The sequence below is a fragment of the Lycorma delicatula genome, chromosome 9 (genome assembly GCF_047948215.1).
Source record: "Lycorma delicatula isolate Av1 chromosome 9, ASM4794821v1, whole genome shotgun sequence".
In the NCBI taxonomy this organism is placed as follows: domain Eukaryota; kingdom Metazoa; phylum Arthropoda; class Insecta; order Hemiptera; family Fulgoridae; genus Lycorma; species Lycorma delicatula.
In genome coordinates, this window is record NC_134463.1 from 122,846,062 (window position 1) to 122,859,719 (window position 13,658).

Consider the following 13,658-nt stretch of genomic DNA (forward strand, 5'->3'; position numbering starts at 1 on the left):
ATATATATTTATATATAGATTAAATGAACACAATCGAAAGTTTAATAAAACATTAACAAAATGAACATTACGGAAATTACAAAATTTAACCTTTCCTTTTTTCCCTTTTCCCCTTCCTCTCTCTCCCCTTTCCCGTTCTCTTTTGTCTTCTTTTCCATTTCCATTTCCTCCTTCTTCCCTATTACCTTTTCCGAGTTTTCTCTTTCTCCTCTTTTCCCCGTGCGTAAGTCGGTCCAATAGTTTTTTAGTCTATAGCGGATACAAATATCGGAAACATTGAAATGGAATCATTAAATATCTAGTATAGCGTCTGTTGCTTTTACGTCCAACAGATAGAGCTGTTTTTTAAAAAAAGCAAGTGTTTACCTATTACAGTGTGATATCTTAGGTATATAAAAACATTCGCGTAATAGAATGCAACGTTGTCAAAATTTCACGGCAATCGGTGAAGAACTTTCGGAGATTTAAGATTTTGAACAAACGAACATTTATATTTTTATTTATATATATATATATATATATATATATATACATACACCCTGAAACCAATACATTCCTTTTTGGGGAGTCGTGTAATAACAGAAACAATTACGAGGTGAAATTGCCTTTTTCATAGGCCATATTTTAAGGATGCGTGTGATAATAGAATATCCAAGGAAATTCTATTTTTTCTAGAAAGGAGAAATAAAAGCATATATATTGGTAAAATTAAGAAAGATTTAAACAAAGCAGGAATAGAAATCCCGGATTAATCGAGAATTAATTAAAGTAAAAGGGCTTATAAAGTATTAAGTAAAGGCAAGAGAGGGACCCTAAGAAAAGTGTTAAACGTGGTCCGTAGTTGGACAAAACAGAAAAAACAACAGATTTAAAGATTTTTTCTTTATAAAAGATATTTTTATAAGTTTATACCTATTTAAAAATGTATAAGATATACTTTTATTTTACAAATAGCTTTAATGCAGTTATACAATTTTTGAGTAAACTTTAAATGCTTGTGAATAAAATTTTCTTAGAGGGGAGGGATATCAATCATTCGGACAATCCGATGCAATTCTCATCTGTATTGTACTTTCGTTTAATCATTTATATGTTATCTCTTTTATTACAATTAAATAAACTTTATTAAAGATATGAAGCAGTGCTTCTTACGTGATATTTTAGATACAGCAAACATGTAATATGAAGCGACACAAGTAGAGAAAAAAATAAGTCCAACATTAAAATGTCTGTAGCGAATTTTTTAATGAGTTTCTATCTTATTTTAAATCAGTATTATTATTATTTTTTTATTTTAAAATATTTTTTAATCTCTGTGAAAGAAATCCTTGAAAGTAAGAAAGAAATCTTACATTTTACTAAAAAAAGAGGAAATACTTCGCTTAAAATTTGTATACGATACTAGATCTCAAACGGATGCAGAACAAGGTCATAGAGTCGCTGATGTCATTAAGGAAAGAGAAAAACTTTTCAGAGGTTTGTAGGCGATGGATAAAGTCATATCGATTTCAGATAACGATGAAACGGGTTTTGACAAGTTCTCAGAATTTCTTGTCAAAATTTCTAAAAGTTATTTTTCCGACTCAAACAACCTAATTTTGCTTTACAACTTATTTTGTTTTTGCTTTTTAATCTCTTATTTCAAAGTAATTTCAAAACCCTTAGAAAATAATATTTTCCTCAAAGGAATTTCATAAATTCATCTAATAACATTTCAAGCCTTTTATTTAGCATACGATAAACTCACAATTATCAGTAATCATCAATTTTCTAAAAAAAGGATCCTATAACCTTTTAACAATTTGATAAATGTTTTTGACATTACACAACTCGACATCTCGATTTGCCCTCGATGATTATTCAAATAAAATAAAATAATCGCCGGTCTGAATTAGTAATTATATAGAGTTTACTTATTTTCATAAAATAGGATCATCCAACATCTTTATCGTCTATATACGGGCTGTATGGTGGGTGATCAAACACTTCCCAACGAAAACGCTGCAGGAGGTTCTTTGTTACAGGTGCAGTGTGCGGCTGAGGATTGTCATGGAAAAAGACAATGCCTGATGACAACATTCCTCTCCGCTTATTCTTATTCACCCACCATACAGCTTGGAAAACAGATGTTGTTCCGCGAGAAGCGTTACCGGACCAAATTAGGAATGCATGGGAATGAAACTGTTTGGTCGATCGTTTTCACTCTCAACTGGGGACTGGTCCTGCTGGTAATGAAAGTAGGAGTATAAATACTCCGGGGAAGATCAGTTTGAATCAATTCTGCGAGATGTCAGTCGGCGCGGAGAATCTGCGAGAAAGCGCTACGATAGAGTTCTAAGTGAATAGTTATTATGCGAGTTCGAAGCGAGAGTATTCTGCGAGTAGGTCAGTGAAAAAGCGAATTCCTAAGCGTATACGTTCGACACGATTAAGGTGACGTCACAAGTAATTCTAGGGTGGACAGTACATGAAAACAAGTGGATCGGTGAATTACTGTTAAGACTATTAGTAAGAGAGATAATGTACCAAATTTCATTCATAAATTGCTAGGGAAGTTTTATTTGTGAACAGCAAAGGTATTTGCAGTAAAAGAACTTTATGCTTGTCTTATCTATTTTACTATTGTTGTTAATGCAATACTAATTGTTAAAAGTGTTAAGATTAACGGTCATGCTAATGTCTTTTGTCAAAGGGACTGAATCCTGGTTTTCATTTTTTAGCTACCTGTGAATAAATCTTTTCGATTACTTTAAATTCTGTTTTATATGTAATCACTGTTATTATTATTGGCGTGGATGTGATTACTATGATTATTATTGACATTTATAATAATTATTTTTTGCTGTTTTTTTTCATATCTGTATTTTCCCCGCCACCCCGAACCCGGACACGCAGTCAAACATAAACTCAGCTCCGAGGGGTGCCATCGCCTCAAACTACCTCGGCCGGAACAAAGCCCTACCAAGGCAGCCGGGACTCGGTCGTTTATTGTCATGCCATGTGATGGGTCTAATGAGGGCCCCCAGAGGGGTCCCGCCACGGGGCTCCGGTCTTTATGCCTAATCTCTAATGAGGAACCCCCCAAAGGGATCCCTCACCGAGACTACAGTCTTACTATCCCTCCCTAAGATGCTGCAAGGGTGTTCCTGACCCATCATTGGATGATGGGACGCCGGAACCTCCAACCCTCCCGGACGAGGCTTTTTTTCTGTTAAATCTCCTGGAATCACCGTCGGGTATTACTTCAGAGAATGAATGAGGATGATATGTATGAGTGTGTGAAGTATAGTCTTGGACAGTCTCAGGTCGACCGTTTCTAAGATGTGTGGTTAATTGAAACCCAACCACCAAAGAATACCGGTATCCACGACATAGTATTCAAATCCGTATAAAAGTAACTAGGATTTGAAGGTTTAAACTCTCGACTTCGAAATCAGCTGATTTGCGAAGACGTGTTCACCACTAGACCGACCCGGTGGGTTCTCATGGACGAGGCTGTACCCCACAAACACCACGCAGGACAGGCAGCGCCGACTAATGACATGGTTGAAGCCTTACAACCTCGAACCCCGGGTGCATGTCCATGTAACTTGCAAGAGGGACAGCGAGCAACTCGCTTGCAGACCTTCCGTAAGCAGCCGGCCTCTTCACAGATAAAGCAGTGGTCACTCCTGTCCGGGCCGCAACAAGATTGAGCCCTATAGCCCGGACTCCAGCACCGGAAACATAGGTCATCGAAGTTGCGCCGTGTGCCTATACATGCTATCAACCCAATACGGATCCTCCCATCTGACAACAATTTTTCCACAAAGATGGGCGACACCGCTACCGTAACAACCTGCGTTGCCCCATAGGCCGGCCGCATATACATTAGATCTACCGTAACCGACTCCCTGAAATCTTTTGTCGTCAGTACGTCCACATACTAAACTAGGATTATTTTCTTTTGTAATTATTATTCTGGTTATTATTGAGGGTTGTTTATTATTGTCGTTTATTATTATTATTATTTGTTGTTGTCATTATTGTTATTATTGATTGTCTTATTTTATTTATGTTCTTTAACTTATAAATTGAAGTTATATAAACATTTTAAGTGTCAATCTCTCAATATCCTGATCGAGCCGCGAACAAGGGACAATGTATTCTCTTATCGATATCACCACCACCGATTATCAAAGCGGATGTTCAAGATAATCCAAAACTATATTTATATATTTATTTATTATTTTTTTTAATTGACCACTTTCAACTGGAACAGACTTCCAATTAAGATACAGTTAAGTACTCCTAAAAGCCTTGAATAATAAATAGAATTCCATATATTAACGAAGTTAAAGAACAGTAGATGTCTCACAACATCTTGATAATATTTTATTATAGGGCAACGATCGCGATATAAAAATGTACGCCGTTTAAATAATGTAACGGTTACAATACACCCGATATTATTCTGAAGTTCTATTTTTACGTTATTTTTAAGTTTATTGAAGTTTTTTAGTTTAGTTTAGTTTAGTGAAAAATAAAATACACCAAAGCGATATTTTATTTCTCAAAGATAAACCCGTAAATATAAAATGCAAAACATTTGATCGAAGTACATACAATAAAACTGTCAGAAAAGAGAGCGTGTACACCAGTAAAAGTAAGAAAGCTAGAACTTTACCGAGGTACAACAGAAGGATAGGTTCCGTTCACCACGACCACCTCAAAGTATCACGGGACAAATAATACAAAGCTTATACGTTCAACTACAATTGTAAAGGAATATCTCTTCTAGTTTATTATAAAATATTTATACCTTTATACACATTTTATTTTCTTCTAGTCGCTGCCACTGATACTACCGCAAAATAACGAGAAGATCAAAACTCAAACAAGAAAATACCACTATCATAATCGATTGAAATAAACTTCCTGACATCTCTATAAATATAAATTTAAACCTTTGAATACAAAATTTTCAAAATAACTTCCCTCATAAAACATTTGGAAGGGGGTGATCATATAAAACTGAAGCAAATTAGACCGTAGAGTCTAACCTACCGGGTTGATCTAGTGATGAACGCGTCTTCCCAAATCAGCTGATTTGGAAGACGAGAGTTCCAGCTTTCAAGTCCTAGTAAAGTTACTTTTATGTGGATTTGAATACTAGATCGTGGATACCGGTGTTCTTTGGCGGTCGGGTTTTAATTAACCAAAGCATCTCAGGAACGGTCGAACTGAGATTGTACGAGATTACACTACACTTACACTAATACATATCATCCTCATTCATTCTTTGAAGTAATATCTGAACGGTAATTCCCGGAGGCTAAAAAGGAAAAACAAAGAAAAGACCATGGAGTGTATTATTAGCATATCACTTAAGAGCCGCTGATCCGATTTTAGCAAAAAATCAGGGTTAATAATATGTTAATTCTAATTTAACTCATTTCATAACGTAATATAAATTAAGTTCAAAAACAATTGTAACAAACGCATGTCTTACGGCATTTAAGTATTAAGAAAAGTACGCATATATTAGTAGGAATTACATCAGGATTTTCCGCAAACTACATTACCACCTAAGGTTATACGTTAAATGCTGTGGATCTCCTACCGTGCTGTGAAGCATAAAGAAAAACGGCATCTTGTAAAAAAGAAACCGTTTACTAATAAAAAAACCGCAAAATCGTACAAACAAACCCACTCAACGGAGTGTTTAATGGGTTTTAAAGCCAAGCAACAACTTTTATGTATATTTATCCGAAATTGGAAGAGCAAATTACAATCGACGGCTTGTATGTGTAACGTGAATTATGAGGCAAGCCATTATTTGAAAATCATTCCGTCTGAGGAAGTCGTTATATACAGTTAGTGATTAGTAATCGGTGTCTACGGATGCATCCATTCAGAAAACCGGCACAAAATATTACACTATTTGAAAGTTAATAACTCCAAAGTTTCCTACGTCCTTTGCACAGATCCAGCAAGCCTACAGAAAAAACTTACAGCCGGCTTATTTCACCGAGAAGAAACTAATTATAGGCCGTAGAAGAAAGTGTAAAACGGCCGTAGAAGAATCGAAAAAATCATTGGCAGTGTGGCTGTTGCACCGCCTGGTCGAAACAAAACCACATGTCTTCCACATTTATACCATTAATTTTAATCGGCATTGAAGAATCGCCGAGTTCCTCTCAGCGAGGGCATCCATCCGTTCCTTCTTCTTCTTCTTCTTTTTCCTGTTTAGCCTCCGGTAACTACCGTTTAGATAATTCTTCAGAGGATGAATGAGGATGATATGTATGAGTGTAAATGAAGTGTTAGTCTTGTACATTCTCAGTTCGACCATTGCTGAGATATGTGGTTAATTGAAACCCAACCACCAAAGAACACCGGTATCCACGATCTAGTATTCAAATCCATGTAAAAATATCTGGCTTTACTAGAACTTGAACGCTGTAACTTTCGACTTCCAAATCAGCTGATTTGGGAAGACGCGTTAACCACTAGACCAACCCGGTGGGCATCCATCCGTTCCTAATCTCTCGAGACCACACGCGGGATAGAAGAACGTTTCTGTTTTGTGTTCACCGGCAGAAATATAAATTGTAACAAATAGTTTTTCCTAAAAATACTTCAGCCATTTAGTAATAAGCTCAGGTTTCTCTGAAGGAAACCTTTGTTCATTCAAACATGTAACAATATGAACGTAACCGATTAAATTATAAATTGTTCAGGCAAACCCCAAAAAATCAATTCTGAATCGACTCTGAAAGATTTTTTCTTTTATTGTAAATACACTAAGATATGAAAATATTTTAATTTATTTTAATCGTCATCATTCCACGGTACAGACTCGATAGAGCATAATGATATATCTTGATATATCTTGACATATCTTATATATATCATATCATATCATATCATATATATATCATATATATCATATCTATATATATCTTGACATATCTTGATATGTTATTTAAATAACGTTATGCCGGGTTTGATTCCCGGCAAGGACTTCTTTTTCTCAGCCTTTTAGGACTGGACTACAATCAAGAATCACGCGGTCTTGGGATATGCCTCGCCTCTAACCACTCAGAACTCCCCGGCTCGCTCGGCTATGCCGTCCACGCCAGAGCATCCTGATCCCGTAGGGGAAGACACCCTCCATCACCCGCTCCATTTCGAACCCTCATGATTCCTCCCTTATGGGAGGTTCGAAACCTCGGCTTTTGACATATTCCAGTCCGCCTCGGCCAGGATGCCACCGATACGAGTGACATTCACTCCCGGTGGACATCCCCACCACGACACGGGGACCCACCACCACGACACGGTTTTTACTCCCCCCTCATAGATAGCCCGCCTAAGTCACAGGCTCCACTCCCGAGATCCCTGGGGTCCCCAATCACTCATCGGGTGCGGTCCATCTCAGCGATCCGCCACCTCCTGATTAGGGAGGTGGCGGCTTTCCAGACACGATACTCCTCTTCCTTCTTCGACTTCAAGATCCCTGCCGCTAGCTCCTCAACAGCAACCACTCATCCGCACCACGTAACATGTAATCAACAGCGGTTTCTAGCACTAGCCACTCCAGGCGTAGTCTCTACTTCACCTCTGCCCACCTGGAACACACATACAGCGCATGTTATGGAGTATCTTCTTGCCCACAATAAATGCACAATTATGCAAGGAACTGGCACGTTGTTACTTCATTTAATTGTTACATATTACTCTACATCTTTTTCGTTAAAGTATATACAAAAAAATAACGACAGGAAAAAAAGAAAAAAACAACAAAGTAAAGAGCGTCTCGAAACGACCTGACTTTTTAATTTTTTAATAAAACACATTTTTTTATTTGATAATATTGGTTGGCTGGCATTTCTCCCACCACCCCATTCGGTCGCCCTAGAGCATAGACCAAATGTTCCAAATGTGCCAAAAAACGGCTACTGTGCCTCTAAAAACGGTATAGCGATTCGATCCTATCTGCTCCTAATGAGCTACCTAACTTGCGTGAGCGAATTAAGCAGGGTGCCGTACAGCACCCGCTTAAGTGTCCCAGTCGCTCATTTGTCAACAGTAAAACTAAATCGGGGAGGCGCACTCCTTGTTACAATTAAAACTATCGAAGTTCTTATATCTAAAAGGCAGCAATTTAGGCTGCCACGCCTCGGTCGCTGTATGCCAGCTAGTACCTGTCCACCATTTAACAGTGCTTGGAGCTAGTTTGGCTGGTGGCCAGCCATTATCTCAAGGAAGGATTCCTACAACAGAGCTTAGGAGTCATTATTACATTACACAACCCTTAAAATTAACGATGACGGTTGAACATAGCAATCTTATCATTTATATGATAATAATATAATTTTGCTTTATTAGAATGGAGGTTATGTTTGATACAAAAATCTGACAAATGAACGCCCCGGCCTTGGCTGCACATGATCATTCTTTGAGAAATTTTTAAAAACACGTTGACATAATTGTTAAGAAATTTTGGCGATGTTGTATCGAATTTCTTCTTTGAAGTCCTCAATTTTTGTGGTTTATAGATGCACACTTTAACTTAAGATAATCGCAAAGAAAAACGTCCAACGGTGTCGAGTTATAATATCTTGCCGGCCAATTCATATCACCTGGCTGCGAGATAACACGACAATTAGGTTTTTCTTGCCATAACTGCACGGTTTCATCGGCAGAGTGGCATGTTGCACCGTCAGGTTGAAACCGCATGTCTTCCACAACATCATTAATTTTAAGCTACAATACGTATGAAATCATCTCACGATGTCGAACTCCATTGACGGTAGCGGCATCTCCATTTTCATTTTCGTAGAAGGTTTCAATCTTCTAGCCCAAAATCCACACCCGTCGAGGATGTATAGGAAGTTAATTTTTTTTGGTTTCTCTGATCCCAAAATTCGAAAATTTTGTTTATCGACAAAGCTTGTGAAAAGAAAATGCGCCTCATCGCTAAGGGTGACTTTTTTCGAAAACTATTAGTTTCGAATATTGTTAGTTTTACGATTTCTATGCGTTGTTCAAGCGCGTAATTTTCCGTAATTTAACCTCAGTGTTTACTGATAAAAGCGTATAGAAATCGCTATTCTGGTTTTACCGCGAAAAAATGGCGGTAAATTTAAAATCAGTTCATTTTGAGAGGTTGTTTAATTTACCGAGAAACGATAAAATTCAGCAGTAGAAAAATAATATATATTTTCCTTCGTGCCAGAGAACCTAAAGGTGATGTTCAGAAACATTTTACCGAAAACATTTTCTTTGCATTAGTTGTATTTTTATTTTTTATACAGATTTTCCGCCTTTTTATTTCTAAAGAACAGCATTTTTATCGAAAAGTCGGCTTATTTTTTTAGATTTAACTAACATTATAAATAATTAAATGTCTTCTCAAAAACTATGATGTAGATTTATTCTTTTTAAATCTGCTTTATAATTAATTGCTTCTAATAGAGATTATATCAAATAATTAAATGAATGATCGGAAAACAAAACATATTTCGTAATAAATTAAATAGGTTTTTTTTAATGAAAAATAAATCTGTTAATTGTTGTTCCGTAAAAACTGATGATGTTTTTTATTTATAATTATTTTAAAATTAGTTAAAAAAAATAGTACATCTATGAAAAATGAGTTGGAAAACAAAATATGATATCAAAAGAAAAATTAGGTTCATTTTGTTAGAATACAGCTAATTAATTTTTGCGATAATTAAATTAGTTTTAAGCATGTCAAATTAAAACTTTTATAACAGTTTACAACCTACTATTACATCCCGTAACTACCCACACCATTCTCATTGCACCACTAAGTGTTTTACTTGCCAAAAGTTTACATAAATAATATATCCTTTGTAATTTATTATATATATATATATATACAAACACACAACAACGCAAGTGTAAATTCTAAGCGACTTCATTTTCTTTCATTTTTGATGAAAAACTGTATAAAAACTTTCGAGTGATATTAATTTTCACGAACGCTTTTTCCATTATTATATCTTATTGTATGCACGATCTTAATTTTCCATCTATTGTGGTTTTTCATTCTTTTTTTGTTATTATTATTTTTTTTTTTTACTCCTAAAGTTTGTGGTATACTGGAAAAGTACTTGTACAATATCAATTTGCTTTCCCTCGTATTTACCGATATGAAGTGTTTGTGGTTTTCGTTGTTCGTTCAAATCAAATACCCGTATCATCGGTCATACCTTTAGACTGTAACCGCAAATAAAGTTTTAACCGCATATTCCTTCTTTTACGCTCTTTCATTCAGCGGAAACTATAAAATCTGGTTTTCAATTAAATAAATTATTATGTAATACATACATAAATCCTTCTTTTAATCTTTCTTCGTATATATATTAAAAAAAAAAACCATTTCTATACCTCTAATATAAAAATGTGTTTTATAAAAAAAAGAAAAAAAATTGAACGAGCATTTTATCTATATATATATATATATATATATATATATATATATATATATATATATAAAGTCAATTTTTGTTTGTCTGTCTGTTCCAACTTAACTCAAGATCTACCGGACAAATTTGTCTAAAATTTTGCACACCTACACTTTGAAGCCCTGCAGTGAACATAGGCTAATTTTTATGGACCTCCGACATAACGAAATTTAAAACGCTTTATTTCTTCCTTAAAGCTTATTTAATTTTAAAAATGACTTTGATTTTCAAGAAAAATTTAATTTTTAGCTAACATTTTTTTTCGACATTGAATCGATTAATTTTGAAATGGACAGAAGTTTTAACGTACAGTTATTCCTAAGTTACAATTGATTTAGCGCACATGCATATGTAATTTTTACGATTCATTCGTTTACAATTTTTTACAGCCGTTTAAAAACATAACCGTTTAACATAACCCTTGTTTGTCACAGGGAGCTTACAGCCAGCATCTTTGCCGCTATGTTGCCACGTACCTCACAGAACACAAATTACACAACCGTTTTCAAAGACCTTCCTTGAGGCGGGTGCACGTTGAAGTCTGTTGTCAAAAACCAAGAAGAATTTCGGCGAAAACAGGCAAACGATGAGCGTTTAAAATTTGATGCAGATGTTGCTAAAGCCTTAATAGGTAAAGAATGTAACACCAGTGGGACGTAGGAAGATGCACAGATTCGGGCACCGTCTGAAGTAAAACCCCAAAGCAGAATCAGTCACAGCATCATATTTCGATGAATTAGAAGAAAGACGAAAGTATACAAACATTCACTTTTTCCCGTTTCAAAAATTGTGTTAACCGTTGTTATTATATAATAAAAAAAATTATATCGTACACTTTAAAATAATTTCAGCCGATGCCAATCGGTTCCTTTTCGTAATTATCCAAGTTTATGTACTTTCGTCTTCTGCTTTGTCTCCAAGTTTTACGATTCGCTCGTATTTATAAAATTAGGAAAATCATTCAGTAAAAATATAAAAGATAAAAAGATTAAGCGGTTAAGAATATCACCCACTCGTTCCACCCCGGTTTCCTGGTATAAAACGTTACACTAAATAAAATTATATATATATATATATATATATAATTTTATTTAGTGTAACGTTTTATATATATTTATATATATATATATATATAAAATTATTTCTTTTGTTATTCCAAAATAATGTAAGTCAAATAGTAGATTTTTCTCCCAATAAAATCTCTCCTTGCTTAATGAGCTTTTAATATTTTTTGAAGTCTTTCACTATTGTAATTGCCTAAAACACAAAATTCTTTATCATAATTTTGTAAAACCAACAATATTATTTTTATTACGCGATTTATAAACGTATACAACTCTTTTTTTATTTTATAAATACGAGAAAAAGTCAAAAACTATTAGAACATTTGTGTAGAATAATCAGTCAATTTACTTCATAAAATTAAATGATATTATTTATGTTAACACTGTTTTTCGATAAAGACGACATATTCTACACTTAACAATTCTAACGAAGTGATTCCTTTGTCTTATTTGTACATTTTTCTTCCCTCGATTTGTTAAAAAAACAACTACAAAAAAAAGAAAGAAAATGCGACTTTTTCAGTTTTCTTTATTTTTCCTATTTACCGCTTGTAAACGCAACAAGAAAAGTACTTTTACTAGTTTATTCCTTATTTATTTTATTCATCCCGTTTTTTCTTCGCTTTAAGTATCCTCTTAAACGTCCTCAAGAGTCTCATTTCACTCACGCAAAAAGAATATCGCTGTATATTTTCTAATTATAATCTTTTATAGCAGTTTTACTTGAAGTAAAATCATAAGTAAAGAAAAATGTCTTTTTTTTTCTTTTACTAATTTAAAATTTGAACTGTCTAACTGTCTCCGGCACTAGATAAAACTTATAAGGGTTCAAAAAAATTGTTTTAAATTTTATTTTGCTTTGTTTCTTTTACTAAAACTCATCCGTAACGTGTAATCAGAAAAAAATTACTCGAATATGAGAGAGATGGAACGCCTAAAAAGTTTTTGTAAAAGTTATAAAAACGTTTATTCGATAAATTTTTAATTTTCATATTCAGATTTTTTTTCAAAATATACCCCGAGGGTGAAAGTTAAAAAAAAACCTGACGACACGGTTGCAGGACTTTCCCGTTATGCGGCTAAAGTCGCGTTCCGGGAAAGTCCTACAATTGCAGGTTGTTTCTGATGCACGACTTACACTCGCAAAATTTAATTAAAAATATTTATCGTTTTATTTAAATATAATATTTTTTAGTTTATTTAATCCGATGATTCTAACTAATGCGCACATCGGCGCAAACTAAACTAATGTAATTTCACAAATTACATAGAACAAATTTTGCTTGTACGGTCGGCAGACCGATGTAGCAGCGAGGCTTAACGCACCAGATACCGAATCGACCGGGCGATCGAGTTAGTTTTTTTTACGCTTTAAATATTATTCATTTATTTAATTCTACCGCTCAGGTGTTACATCACAACATAAGAGAAGAATACAACCGCGTTTTATAGAGCGGGGGTGCGATTTTGCACAAATTTTTTTTAGCAAATATTTTTATTTTTCAATCGTTAATAAAGTGGTCTAAGACAAATAAGACCTTAATCGGACGAAATCTGAAAATACTGAGTGTCCTTACTCTACAGCTTCACTCCCTTGACCTTTTAAATAAAACATTTTACGACATCATCGCCGCATATATAGAAGTAATCTGATAAAGTTTGGTGAAAATCGGTCGAATAGTTCCGCAGTTCTGGAGCGAGTGCGATACCGAACACACACACACACACACACACACACACACACGTACATACGAACATTAACACCCGGAAAATTTCTATCCGGTTTTTTGGGTTCCTTAGCTATCTAAAAGTCAAAATCCGGTGAAAATGGCATATGCCCGAATTGGACCGATTACAAAACTTTTCTTTCTAGAGCTGTAGCGCTGTCTAGACGGGAAAGTAAAAATTAACAATAAAGGGAGCAACGGATTAATTTTTTCCTGTTATTATTTTCGTTTCTAAAGTCTAACCTGAGCTAGTAAACGTCAACAATTTATATTTCGTCAAAATCGAATAAAAGTATGTTTATTTGAATATAGATCGGATGTTTTACTATAAGTCTAGATCGGGAACTTTGATAGCTATCTGCATCGCTTCAAGAGGAGGAGAACGGCGG